Source organism: Danio rerio, chromosome 3 (genome assembly GCF_052040795.2).
Source record: "Danio rerio strain M-AB ecotype USA chromosome 3, GRCz13ab, whole genome shotgun sequence".
In the NCBI taxonomy this organism is placed as follows: domain Eukaryota; kingdom Metazoa; phylum Chordata; class Actinopteri; order Cypriniformes; family Danionidae; genus Danio; species Danio rerio.
In genome coordinates, this window is record NC_141023.1 from 49667534 (window position 1) to 49680328 (window position 12795).

Sequence of the window (12795 nt, forward strand, 5' to 3'; positions counted from 1 at the left end):
TATATAGATATATTGAGACACATTTATAGCCCCTGAATTATTAACCCCCTGTTAATTTTTACCCCAATTTCTGTTTAACGGAGAGCAGATTTTTCAACACATTTTAAAATATAATACTTTTACCAACTCATTTTAATAACTCATGATGACAGAAAAAAATATGTTAGATATGTTTTAGCACATTTAAAGTGACATTTAAAGGCGTAACTAGGTTAATTAGGTTAACTAGGCAAGTTAGGGTAATTGGGCAAGTTAACAAGATATAGCTTGAAGGGGCTAATAGTTTTGACCTTAAATGGCTTTTTCTATTCTAAACTGCTTTTATTCTAGCTAAAATAAAACAAATAAGACTTTCTCCAGAAGAAAAAAAATATTATCAGGCATACTGTGAAAAAGTCCTTGCTCTGTTAAACATAATTTGGGAAAAAAAAAAAAAAAAAAATATATATATATATATATATATATATATATATATATATATATATATATATATATATATATATATATATATATATATATATATATATATATACATGAGACATACTTAAGAGATGTAATAAATGTTCGAAAATGTAAAAAGTTTGACCAATGCATTTCCATGATCTTTCAAAACATTGGTTACGAATTGTAAAAGTGAATACTGAGTTAACATAAATATATATATAATCTTGTTAAATATTTGAACCTGGACCACTAAACCATTCATAAAGGGTTATTATTTTATACACACTGTTGAGCTTCTTAAAAACTAAAATGTAAGCTTTTTATTGATGTATTGGTTGTTAGAATAGGAAACTATTTGATTATGATAATGAAATCTTAGGGTTCAAACAATCTAAATATCGAGAAAATCATATTTAAAATTAATTAAATGAGATGTTTTGTAAATTATGTTTTGATTTAATTACAGTGAGAAAATAATAATACTGATTCATAGAACTGTATATTTACTGTACTCAGTAAGATTGATTTTGTGATCTGAGGTGACATTTTAGTTCTAACCATACCAAAAAAGTTTTTTTTCTTTTTTTCTTTTTTTTAATCCCCCATTAACAAGTAGTTTAACAATTCACTTTGTGTTTCACTTGTGACAATTCACTCTATTCCCATCTTTTTCAAAAAAATAAAAAATAAATAAAAATCTGCTGGAAGCTTGACCATCACAGCCGTTGTTTCAAGGAACACCAAAATGGGCTAACAAATCATGCATCTGACAATAACGTTGCTATGACTGAATCACTATGTGGATCCATATGTCAAATCCAGACCATTGCCGTGAAAGCTCTGCCAAAATAAAGATGACACAGATGCGGCCAATCTATCAAATCCTTTTCATCATACACAAGAAATGCCACTTTGGCAAAAGCAAAGGAGAAACGAGTCAAATAAATTTCTCCAATGACTACTGCCACAATATAAAAATGGGAGCTATCATTAATATTGTGCTAATGCTTGCCTATAATTCATCTGCTCGGAGCTTAGAATAATTGTTCTGACACTCGGACAGAGACACATAAATCCTTCGCTCTGTTCAGAGAGCGTGTTTTTGGCAGGGAACCAGTCCTAAAGCAGAGCACTGGCATTTCATACCTAAACCAACATCAAGAAGCTTCTGCTGGCAGTGAGGCGTGACGTTTAAAATGGAACCTGCTGCTTTGAGGAGATTCAACTTTGGTCCAGTCGTGTCCATTTAACTTAAATGTCACCCAGCCATTCGCTTTTCATACTATCAGAAGGAAATGTGTTTTACTGCACAGACTAGACTGCTCTTTAATATTTTAGTGCCCTGGAGAGGCTTGTGATTCACCTTATTGTGTGTAAATATAGTGACATTAATGCTATAGCTCACATAGGCCTTTATATACAATCAAGAAATGCAAAGGTCGAGAACTGGAGGATTTTTCTACCATGTATTATTTGATGTTTCCTGCAGGCCTGCATCATGAGATATTAGTGATATAAAGGAGTATTTTTTTGTATTGGGTTTTTAATATGTGATATAAGTGATCAGAGCATCCTGTATCTCTCCATAGCCTGTCATGCATTACATCCATTCAGATTTGAGGAATAAAACTGCATAACTGACTTAGTATGCGCCTGTGTTGGTGAATGGTGCAGTGTCGCGCTGAAATGCGTCCTGTATGTTCAAACATTTCCAAATGCGTTTCTCTTTCAAAGCAAGAACTAGTAATCTGCTTCATAAAAGTGCGTTCTGCGTACTTTCCTCTTGCAAATATATATTATGGATGAACTTTAAATGTTGTTATGCAGTTAAAACAAAGTGTCAGACCTGACAGTTTATTATGGGATATAACGGACCCGCGCGTATCCAGCGTTTATTTGTCTCTGACGCATCCCGAGCGCGCGTGGTCCGTAAGCATAAGATATCAATAAAACAGCAATAAATACACCTCGTTACACGCCAGAGGTGACAGAGATGTCCGTGCTTTCCGCAGCACGTCCCAGCATCATATAAACCCCAGGTTCATACCTTACTGCGTTTCCTCCTGTTCTTCAGTCAATCTCATTCATTCATTCTTCAGTCCTTCTGCCGTTTATCTGTCGTTTTCCACTTCTTCGTGCGGATGCATGCAGGTTAAAAACGAATGGAGCAGTCCAGAGAATTAGCGGAGGGAGAAAATTCGTGATAAAGACGTACACAACGACGAAAAACAATCCGACATGTTAAGTCAATGCGCTCGCGTTATCAAAACCATACCAAAACAACAACTCGCATTGTGATGCGAGGCTCGATGCACGACTCACTGATACTGATAATAACAATAAGTCCGCGAAAGAGCGAGTAAAATACCGTCCGCAGTCCCGTTTTCAGCGCTGAGAATAAGGCAAAACGTCTTCCCAAATCCAAGAGGGAAAACACTGTCGCGCAGAAATGTCAGGGCTGGAAAGCCAGGTGTTCATATCGGATTCCTGGTCGTATTTAACGCGCACATTAGAGCAAAAAATGAAAGGTTGTGCTGTCGACCCATGTGTCCTCCCGCTTCGAAACCAGCAGTCTCTCTGACTCCCTCCGTCTGAAGAAACGCGCGTCGATATATCTCTCTCACAGCGCACTGACTTCTCATCTGAATCCCATCTAAATTAATAAACCATATCCAGGTTTATTAATTCGCACCCTGCGTGACCGTGCGCTAAATGACTATGTATTATTGATCAGTCTCGATGACTGATTCATTGACTGAAGGAGCTGCTAAATAATTAAGGACTTGCTTATATTTGCAGCTTATACTCAAACTAATACTGCATTCATGTGCAGGTATTCGGATTGCTCCGACTAATGCCTTGAAGTCTGCTGTCTAGCATGGTGGGATGATATTGTGGGATTATTCGGATGGTGTTCAGGGTGGGATGCCTCTCAGTTGAGCTTTCACTGTTTAGGAGTGTATTAAAGGGGGGCGTGGTTTTGACGAGGGGAGGTGTTATTGTCATATTAGTTTATAATAAAGGGGCGGCGCTTGCGCAGAGGGAGTTGTTTATGATAATTGTAAACCTAAATAAAAAAAAAAAAAAAAAAAAAAAAAATAAATAAATAAATAAATAAATAAATAAATAAATAAATTTACTTATTTTTGTGAATTTCACAATTTCATAACCTATATTTTGTAAATGCTACCCCAAAATAAAAAGTACATCTAACAAAAATTTATATTATAAAAAAAAAAAAACAACAACAACAAGAACCCTCTATTCATTCCTTTATTTTCTTTTCGGCTTAGTTCCTTTATTCATATGGGATTGCCACAGCGGAATGAACCTTCAACTTATCCAGCATATGTTTCACGTAGTGGATGCCCTTTCAGCTGCAACCCATCACTGGGAAACACCCATACTCACTCATTCTCACACACACACACACTACAGGCAATTTTAGCTTATCCAATTCACATGTACCGCATGTCTTTGGACTGACAACCAGAGCACTCAAAGAAAACCCACTGGTAGAACATGCAAACTCCACAAAGAAATGCCAACTGACCTGGCAGAGGCTCAAACGAGCGACCTTCTTGCTATGAGGCGACAGCACTACCTATTCCGCCCACCCTCTTTATTAATGGAATATATTAGTATTAGAAATGTAACAACAAATTTATTCTTCGTATTCTCCAACAAAGAAAAAAAAATCGAACTGCTCCGAAAGAGAAATCATATTGGTCAATGGTAATAATGATTGGAAAAGAACATTGCATGTAAATAGGGGAGAGCCGGCCACAAAGTAACACTTTTTGGTTTTGGTCAAATAATAAACAAAGGATTAAAGTTAGACAATCCATTTGTTTTTTTACCAACAAAACACAAGCCTCTCTAATAAATGAGCTCTGAATGTATGATCGTCGAACCTATAGTTTCTTTGAAGAAGCTGCAAAAAGCTGTGCAGAAGCTGCAAAAGTGCCAGGGGTAAAAATATTACTATTGTAGATACCCCACCTGCGGGGCAAGTGTTAACAGACAGAGGGTTAGTTATAACTTTAAAAGGCAGATTAAACACAGATACTTGAAATGTATTTAATTTTAAACAGTACCTTTATTTCCTCAGTACTAAGCTCATTTTTTTTTTTTTTTTTTTAATTCTACATAGCGCAGTATGTTTATTTATTTATTGGATAACACATTTGGATTTATTTGAATTATCAGCCATTATCATGCAATGCCTTTATTAAAAATTCTATAAAAAAAAAAACACATTTTTAAATTAAAAAAAAAAGTTCCACCCAAAACTTGAATTAAAATGAAATATTTTGTTAGTTTAATTGGTGTCCAACAGTGTGTGACTGAATTGTAATACCCTGTTACAAAAAACCCCGCTGTGTCGTGTTTTCTACACAACCCGGCTGACAGTCATTGTGTTTTTTACATCTTTCAAAATGGTTTCATCTTTTAGCCTATAAGACGGTGATCACAACAATATAAGACTTCATGTTTACATTTACATTTAGTCATTATGCAGACGGTTTTATCCAAAGTGACTTACAAATGAGGACAAGGAAGCAATTTACACAACTAAACGTTTATACTTTCACAGAGTTTTTTTTTTTTTTAATAAAAAAAATATTGACTATAATAATAATCACTTTTATGCTACAAAAATGGTTTCTCTTGTGATTCTCGTCCAAATTCTGACAAACTTTTTTAAACATCTGCCGACACTGTGGTGAAAACCTCTGAAGTATGCTACGGTTCACCCTTAGCAAAGACCTTAAAACTCTGTGTTACATTTAACCCTGCGTTACTTTGTGCCCCGTGCTCCCCTATGCAATCCCAAACAAAGCAAAGGATATTTATTTTGAAATTATACACAAATAATATACCCGGTTAATGCCTTTATCTCAAAATGTACGCTCAAAAAGTAAGTTTTGCTGCTTGTTTGTATTACTAATTTGAAATGAAGAGAAACAACGCAATTCTTGAGTTTTTTTTTTTTGGGACAACGCAATTGGTTTATGTTCAATGCACTTAAATTTGTAAATATGATTGTGTAAACGAGTCGATTTGAGTTGAAATACCATGAAACGATTTTTGTGGAACCCTGCATTTTGTACAGTGTGGCAATATTATGGATACTTGTTCTTTCTGTTAGGAAAGTGAGGGAACTGACACATTTTTTTACAAGTTTTGGGTGGATTTTCATTTATTTAAATAAATCACATGCTGAATTGTACACCTGTCACAGTCTAAAATTTAATATTAATTTGGTTAAGAGCTTATAAGAAAATAAAGAAACTGAATTTGTATATTATATATATAAATATATAAATATATATATATATATATATATATATATATATATATATATATATATATATATATATATATATATATATATATATATATATATATATATTAGCTTTGAATTTATCTAATAACTTTGAATTGATACTAGCCTTTCATGTATACAAAACATTCTTTACCCTCATTTTGTTTGGTTTTTAAAAACATCTTTGAAGTTAAAACATGTTTGGAAATGACATTGAATAAATCTATTTCCATATCAAGCAATATTTACCTTGATTTTTTCAAGTGTTGTTGATTAAAATTTAAATTCCCTCCATCTTGAAGATGTTCTCAGATGGCACTATTCTTTTTTATAGAAACCACCCAAAAAATATTTCTCACAAACTTTTTAGAGCGGCATTACAGTTTTGTGGTGGAGATGACACTGATACTTTGCGACAGCTATATTTTGTATAAAAAATAAGATTGATAAGAGTCTTACATTAATAAAAATAAACTATTTAAGTTATTTCAATAGTGCTTAATTGACACCAGATAAACAATAATTTAATTAAAAATTGTATTTTCATTGTTGAAGTTTAAAACTATGGGTGTGCGACAAGGCGAAAACAGTGATTTTGACAACTAAAAGGATGTTTAATAATATGAAAAATAAAATAGAAAGCTAATATATACTTTTTTTTTTTTTTTTGATGTAAGTTTTATTGTCAGTTTGACAAAGAAAGAGGAATTTGAACAAAATTTGAACAAAATCATATTTTTGGATATATGACCAAAGGACATAAAAGTGCCTAAAAAAAGTTTATATCTGATGTGTTTTGTCAAAACTGAGTTATTGACATGTTCTTGTTAAATGACAACTTTTTTACATCATGGGATGTTTTTGTATGAGTTGTTTACATTTTAAGACCATTTTTTAAAAAAGCAAAAACGTTTTATCAACATAGTTGAACTCTAGCTTTGCTATAAGGTTCATCCTGTGAGCCAATCAGCATTTTATGTACGCATGAGGACCAATCAGGATCAGCTTTCTTTGTCATTCCGCTGGACTGCTCCAAGAAAGATCAGAAAGACAACATCACACAAAATCAGAGTTGGCTAAATAATGCCGCACCACACAAAATTGAGCTGTGTGTAAATGTGATTATTTAGAAGCATTTTTTGACATTGAGATGAAATGTTCAATTTTACTGTACATTGTTGCAAAAAAAAAAAATGAACAAATTTAAAAAGTTCAATATTAAATGTGAAATATTTTTATTTGTGTATACATGGTCAGTGAAACATTTTTCAGTGTTTATTAAACTCATTTGCTCATTATCGGAAAGAGGGTGCTCACGCTTAGAACACGCTGACATGAGACATCTACTCCAGCCAATCAGAACACTCAGACACATTCACATCCGCACTGTTTATGACATTAAAAGCCTTTGAATATTTTTTCAGACACATTTAGCTGCTAGATGTTAGTCAGATAACGTTTCTATGTTTCTTCTTAATGCCAACAGTGGAAAAATCATCAATAAGATCCTTATGATAAGCCATTATTTGTTTACCTTCAAGCTCTGCCTCCTTTAGTGGCTTGATGGGTTGCGCTTGCACATGAAGCAGCCGGTGAGCGCCAGCACACACACATATTATGTACATCTCGACATGCGAAAGTGTTCCCCATCATCGAAATTGTACACAACACTTGTCTACCCACAGAGTTTGTAATGTTGTCCAATGTTTACAAACACAAGCATAGCCGTTTAGAGGTCATTTCTGGTAAATGATGTCAGAATTTACCGGAAGTTTGGAATGGATGTGTGAATGGTCTTTTCCAGAAAAATTTCGTAACGTCCTTACCTGTGTCAACAGCATTTTTTTTTTATTTATTTTTTTTTACCGGTTAAGTAATTTTGGAAATGTTCTAGATATTTACCGGTATCACTGTGTGAAAATGGCTAATAATTAAGATTATTAATGCACTGTAAAACATATGAACAATTCCTCCAGACAGCATATGTTTCCACTTCATTAAACTAAGTTAATCGTGTTTTTACTTTTTTTTTTTAAGCAATGCAAGCTGTTTTAAGTGTTTAACATAATATAAGTTCAATTGACTCATAAGGTTAATTTGATTGTACAGTGTAAAACACAATTTAACTAATTCTGTAACTCTGAGAGTCGATTGTAATGAATAAAGACACATACAGGCTACATAAAAGCTATTGTCTGTAAAATCTAATCCCTATTACTTTTAATCCAAGCCTGGGAGTGTTGACCTCCCTGATGCATAATCACACTTGAACTCAAACGTGAGCTGAATATCACTTCACTTCTTTAGACATCCATGAATCATCATGAGCCATGAGTATTTATATTGTCTTGCCCATTGAGTTGCGTTTTATAAATCACCAAGGACAACATCATCTAGAAATATAATTTAGTCATCAACTGAATCATTAAAAAAAGTCTTCAACGTAATGAGTAAATTAGCAAGAAATTGTCATTCGTGGGTGAGCTATGCCTTTAAGAAAACATGCTTGATATTTAATTGCCTTTGTGGCCTTGATTGTAATAATTCATTATTATTAATATGATCATACTCGTAATGCAATAATAAAACCTCCTAATGTATATTGCATATTAGTATTGATGTGTTATAATTAATTATGCATGATACACGTAAAATACCACATTATCTATTTTAAAAATCAATTTTTAATCAAGATTCATAAGCTAATAATTATTGAGAGATGGAATGTGATCAGTGTGAACATATGATTAAATCTATTTAACCAATTAATCCTCACACACACATGCAGTATGAGTTATATATGGCTATGTACCAATTACAGTTGGCCTATGCCAGTGTCCTCTGTGACAGCCCCTTTCGTTAAGATTCAGCGTTGACCTTAAGGGATTTGGTTATTGCTCTATTTGAAGGGCAGTCATGATCACATTAACTGTCAAATCAGAGGAAACTGGCTCAAAGTCAACAGCATAGCCTACATTTTTCTTTCATTACCAAATTACTTTTTTTTTTTCCGTTACTTTTGGCCAGACCAACAGACCATTTGCGCTGGCAGAAGATCAGTAATATGTACAAAGAGTTTTGATTATTATGCTTCAGAAAATATGTACTGGAACTCAAAATATTTCATATTTAAAGTCCACATGAACCAGAAGCTGCGACTGTTTTTTTTTTTTTGTTTTTTTTCCGTATATAGAAACAAAATATTAAAGCGCAAAACAGATGGTTTGGCTTGTTTTATTGTACTGCAAGCTGATTAGTAGTAGACATTTCATTCAGAAACATCCAACACAATTTCATGGCAATTTGTACGATCTGATTTGTACCATTTAGTATGATTTGCTCATCCCCCAATGACGGTTCGGTTTAGGGGTGGGGTCAGTTGGGGTTAATTTCGTACGACTAATTTCTAAACTGGCAAAATGTAAAGCACTTACGTTTTTTTTCTGAGATTAGACTGGAAACATCTGGAAAAGGGTTTGGGTAGAGTTATTTACGACCTAAAAGACAAATCAAAAGGAAGCGCATTTTCAGATTTTATTTAAAGAGTAGAAGGGCAAACTTTTTTTTTTTTCTTAACATGCATAGATGAGTTGTTCAACAAGAAACGATTTGATTCCAAGAAAACTTTAACCATTAACCCCGCATAATTCAAATGTTCAACTCTTTTACTATGTTATGAAAACATTCACTCAATTAAGCTGCTGAAAAAATGCATCAGATTCTTTGGATAAATTTGTTAAACAGCTTCAGTCTTGATCAAAACTACTAAATTTGTTTGGAAAGTTACAGTATTTTAACTCTTTAATTGCAAAATACATAAATGATGTCCCTGATTTGATGTAAAAAAAACACACACAAAATGACATATGTTTAATCCAAAATGTAATCGAAGACTGGATTTTTTTTACCTTTTATCACTGTCTCAGACATGTGAATGATTAGTAACCTTGGCTTTGATGCATTGTTAGATTTTCATTTTTTTTATTTCAGATTTTCACAGTTTACTGTTGTCGGCTGTTTTTGCCCTGTTGATCTCTATTATAACCTCATATGACGGTGCATAAATACACAGTCCTTGTTTTTGTTTGAAAGCTGAGATGCATATTTTGATTTTCTCAGACTCATCACGGTGAGTGTATTAAGGTCACTCTCACACTCTCACATACTCAGTACACACTATAAATTGCTGTTATACTCTACAAAAAATCCAGTAACTAAGCTTTTTTTTTTTTTTTTTTTTTTCGTTTTATGATACAGTTCCTAGAAACAAAATATTAAAGCACAAAACAGGGTTTGGCTCGTTTTTTTTTTTTTTCTTTCTTTTTCAATTAAATTTTTTTTTTTTCTACTGCGAGCTGATTAGAAGAAGACATTTCGTTCAGAAACATCTGGAAAGGGGTTTAGGGAGAGTTATTTACAACCTAAAAGAAAAAAAACAACAGGAAGCGTATTTTCAGATTTTAATTAAAGATTAGAAGGACAAACTTTTTTTTTTTTTTTTTCTTAATGACATGCGTAGATGAATTGCTCAACACGAAACTATTTGATTTCATGGAAATTTTCACCTTTAACCCTGCACTGTTGAAATGCACAACCCTGCTGAAATGTTATAAAACATTCACTGAATTCACTGCTGTAAAAAATGCATCAGATTGTTTTTTCTGCATGTTAAACAACCTCACTCTTGATCAAAACTACTAAATTGTTTGGAAAATTACAGGAATTTAAGTCTTTATTTGCAAAATTCATCAACAATGTCCCTGATTTGGTGAAAAACACACACAAAATGACGTATTTTCTATATAAAATGTAATTGTAGACTAGATTTATTTATTTTTTTTACCTTTTATCACAGTCTCAGACATGAACAATTAGTAACATTGGCTTTGATTCTTTGTTAGTTTTTCATTTTTTCTCCCTAATTTACTGCTGGCAGCTGTTTTTGCCCTGTTGATCTCTATTATAACCACATTTGATGGTGCATAAATACACAGTCTTTGTTTTGTTTGAGAGCTGAGATGCTGAGATGATTTTCATTTTCTCAGACTTATCAAGGTAAGTATTTAAAGGTCACTCTCATACTCTCACACACTCAGACACACACTTTAATTTGCTGTTATACTCTATAGAAAATCCAGTAAAGGCTTTTTTTTTTTTTTTTTTTTGCACAAGCCTTTTTTGCACATTAATCTAAAAGATTAATGGTGCCAACTGATGATCAACAAGAAAAAATGACAAATTTTACATCTTCACAACAGGGAAAACCACGAACAATAAAGCAGCCACCAACAGTAAATTAGGAAGAAAAACATGAACATAAATTAAAAACAATGTATCAAATTCCCTTTATTAATCAATTTAGCCAACCCAATTCACCTGTACTGCATGTCTTTGGACTGTGGGGGAATCCAGAGCACCCGGAGGAAACCCACGCGAATGCAGGGCAAACATGCAAACTCCACACAGAAACAACAACTGAGCCGAGGCTCAAACCAGCGACCTTCTTACTGTGAGGTGACAGCACTACCTACTGCGCCACTGCTTTGCCCCTGTTGATTGTTTTGTAAAAGGTAATTAATAGGTATTGTGCCTGGGCCCGGAAATTTAAGTTTGTTTGGTTTATGTTGAGTTTAACTAAAATGTGTTGATGTAAAAGCTTGTTTGCTTTGTTGTTTTTTTTTTTTTTTTTTCTTCGTTTTTTTTCTCCTTTATTAATATATTGATTTGTTTGTTTGATTGAATATTTGATTTTTGGTTTACTTGATTAAACCATGCATTTGTTGAAGCTTTTTTTTATTCATTCATTCATTCATTCATTCATTCATTTTCTTTTCGGCTTAGTCTCTTTATTAATCTGGGGTTGCCACAACAGAATGAACCGCCAACTTATCCAACATATGTTTTTGCGCAGCGGATACCCTTTCAGCTGCAACCCATCTCTGGGAAACATCCATCCACACTCATTCTCACTCATACACTACGGACAATTTAGTTTAACCAATTCACCTGTACCGCATGTCTTTGGACTGTGGGGGAAACGGAACACTCAGAGGAAACCCATACAAACGCAGGGAGAACATGCAAACTCAACAGAGAAACACCAACAGACCCAGCCAAGGCTCGAACCAGCGAACTTTTTGTGTGAGGCCACTGCGTCTCCTTTTTTTTATTTGAATTGAATTATTTGAAAAACTGTAGTGGGGTTTTTTGACCCCTGGCACCCAACCCACTTTATTAGCCAAATACCGCTACACAGTACACACTGTAGGGGTTAAATAGTTTAACTATTATAACTATGCAAATACTCAATGGAAAAAGAAACACTTCATCTGACTCAGTCACGGTTTACCTCAAAGTAAAAATTTAAATATCATTTGCTCTCCCTCAAGTGGTTTCCAACCTGTTTGAGAGTCTTAAAAAAAGGTGTTTTAAATAAATTTCCATAGACTTCATTGGTATAAAAAGAAAGCCAATAGCTACCAGTTCCTCTAACTCAAAGAGGCTTTTAATAAGTGGAGGATGAGTAAATTATGACAAAATTTATTTATCTTTTTGTAAAAACTATCTCTTCAATGTCACAAAATGCAATGTAAATCAAAATGACAGACAAAAAGGATGAGGTGTTTATTAGGTCTGCTTTTAAAATGTACATCATCTCCACAGAGATGAGTGTGCATAAGTGCTGCATCTTTTGGTTCATGCTTTTATATAAAAATGGTATCCTTTTCTTCAAAACAGCACTAATACTGCAATCTGATAGTGGCACAAATTTAACAGGGACTTAGCATCATGCTAATAATTAGATGCTACAGTACATCTGGTTGGCTTATAAATAGAAGAAGTCAAAGATTCAATTAGACAGAAACTGTTTTCACAGATTTGCTTTATAGATTTGCTTTTATTTTGTAAAGTTGGCGAGAGAGGTGGACAGAATTGAGAAAGGTCTAGAAAAGGAACTCAAAAATATATTTGAGTATTTATAATATAAAAATAGACATACGTGACTTATCCCACACACACAC

At 33.5% G+C, this 12795-nt stretch overlaps 1 protein-coding gene and 1 long non-coding RNA gene across 6 annotated transcripts in view; one reads left to right on the plus strand and one right to left on the minus strand.

Moving 5' to 3' along the window:
- Positions 1 to 3378, minus strand: part of adgrl1a (adhesion G protein-coupled receptor L1a) — a 374293-nt gene extending 370915 nt beyond the window's left edge. For all 5 annotated transcript variants that reach the window (XM_087245090.1, XM_087245088.1, XM_087245092.1 and 2 more), the window contains exon 1: positions 2492 to 3378. The gene's annotated coding sequence lies outside the window, so the exon portion shown is untranslated. The remainder of the gene's footprint in view (positions 1 to 2491) is intronic.
- LOC147846022 (uncharacterized) overlaps positions 1 to 12795 on the plus strand; it is an 885319-nt gene that overhangs the window by 201738 nt on the left and 670786 nt on the right. The window lies entirely within an intron of this gene.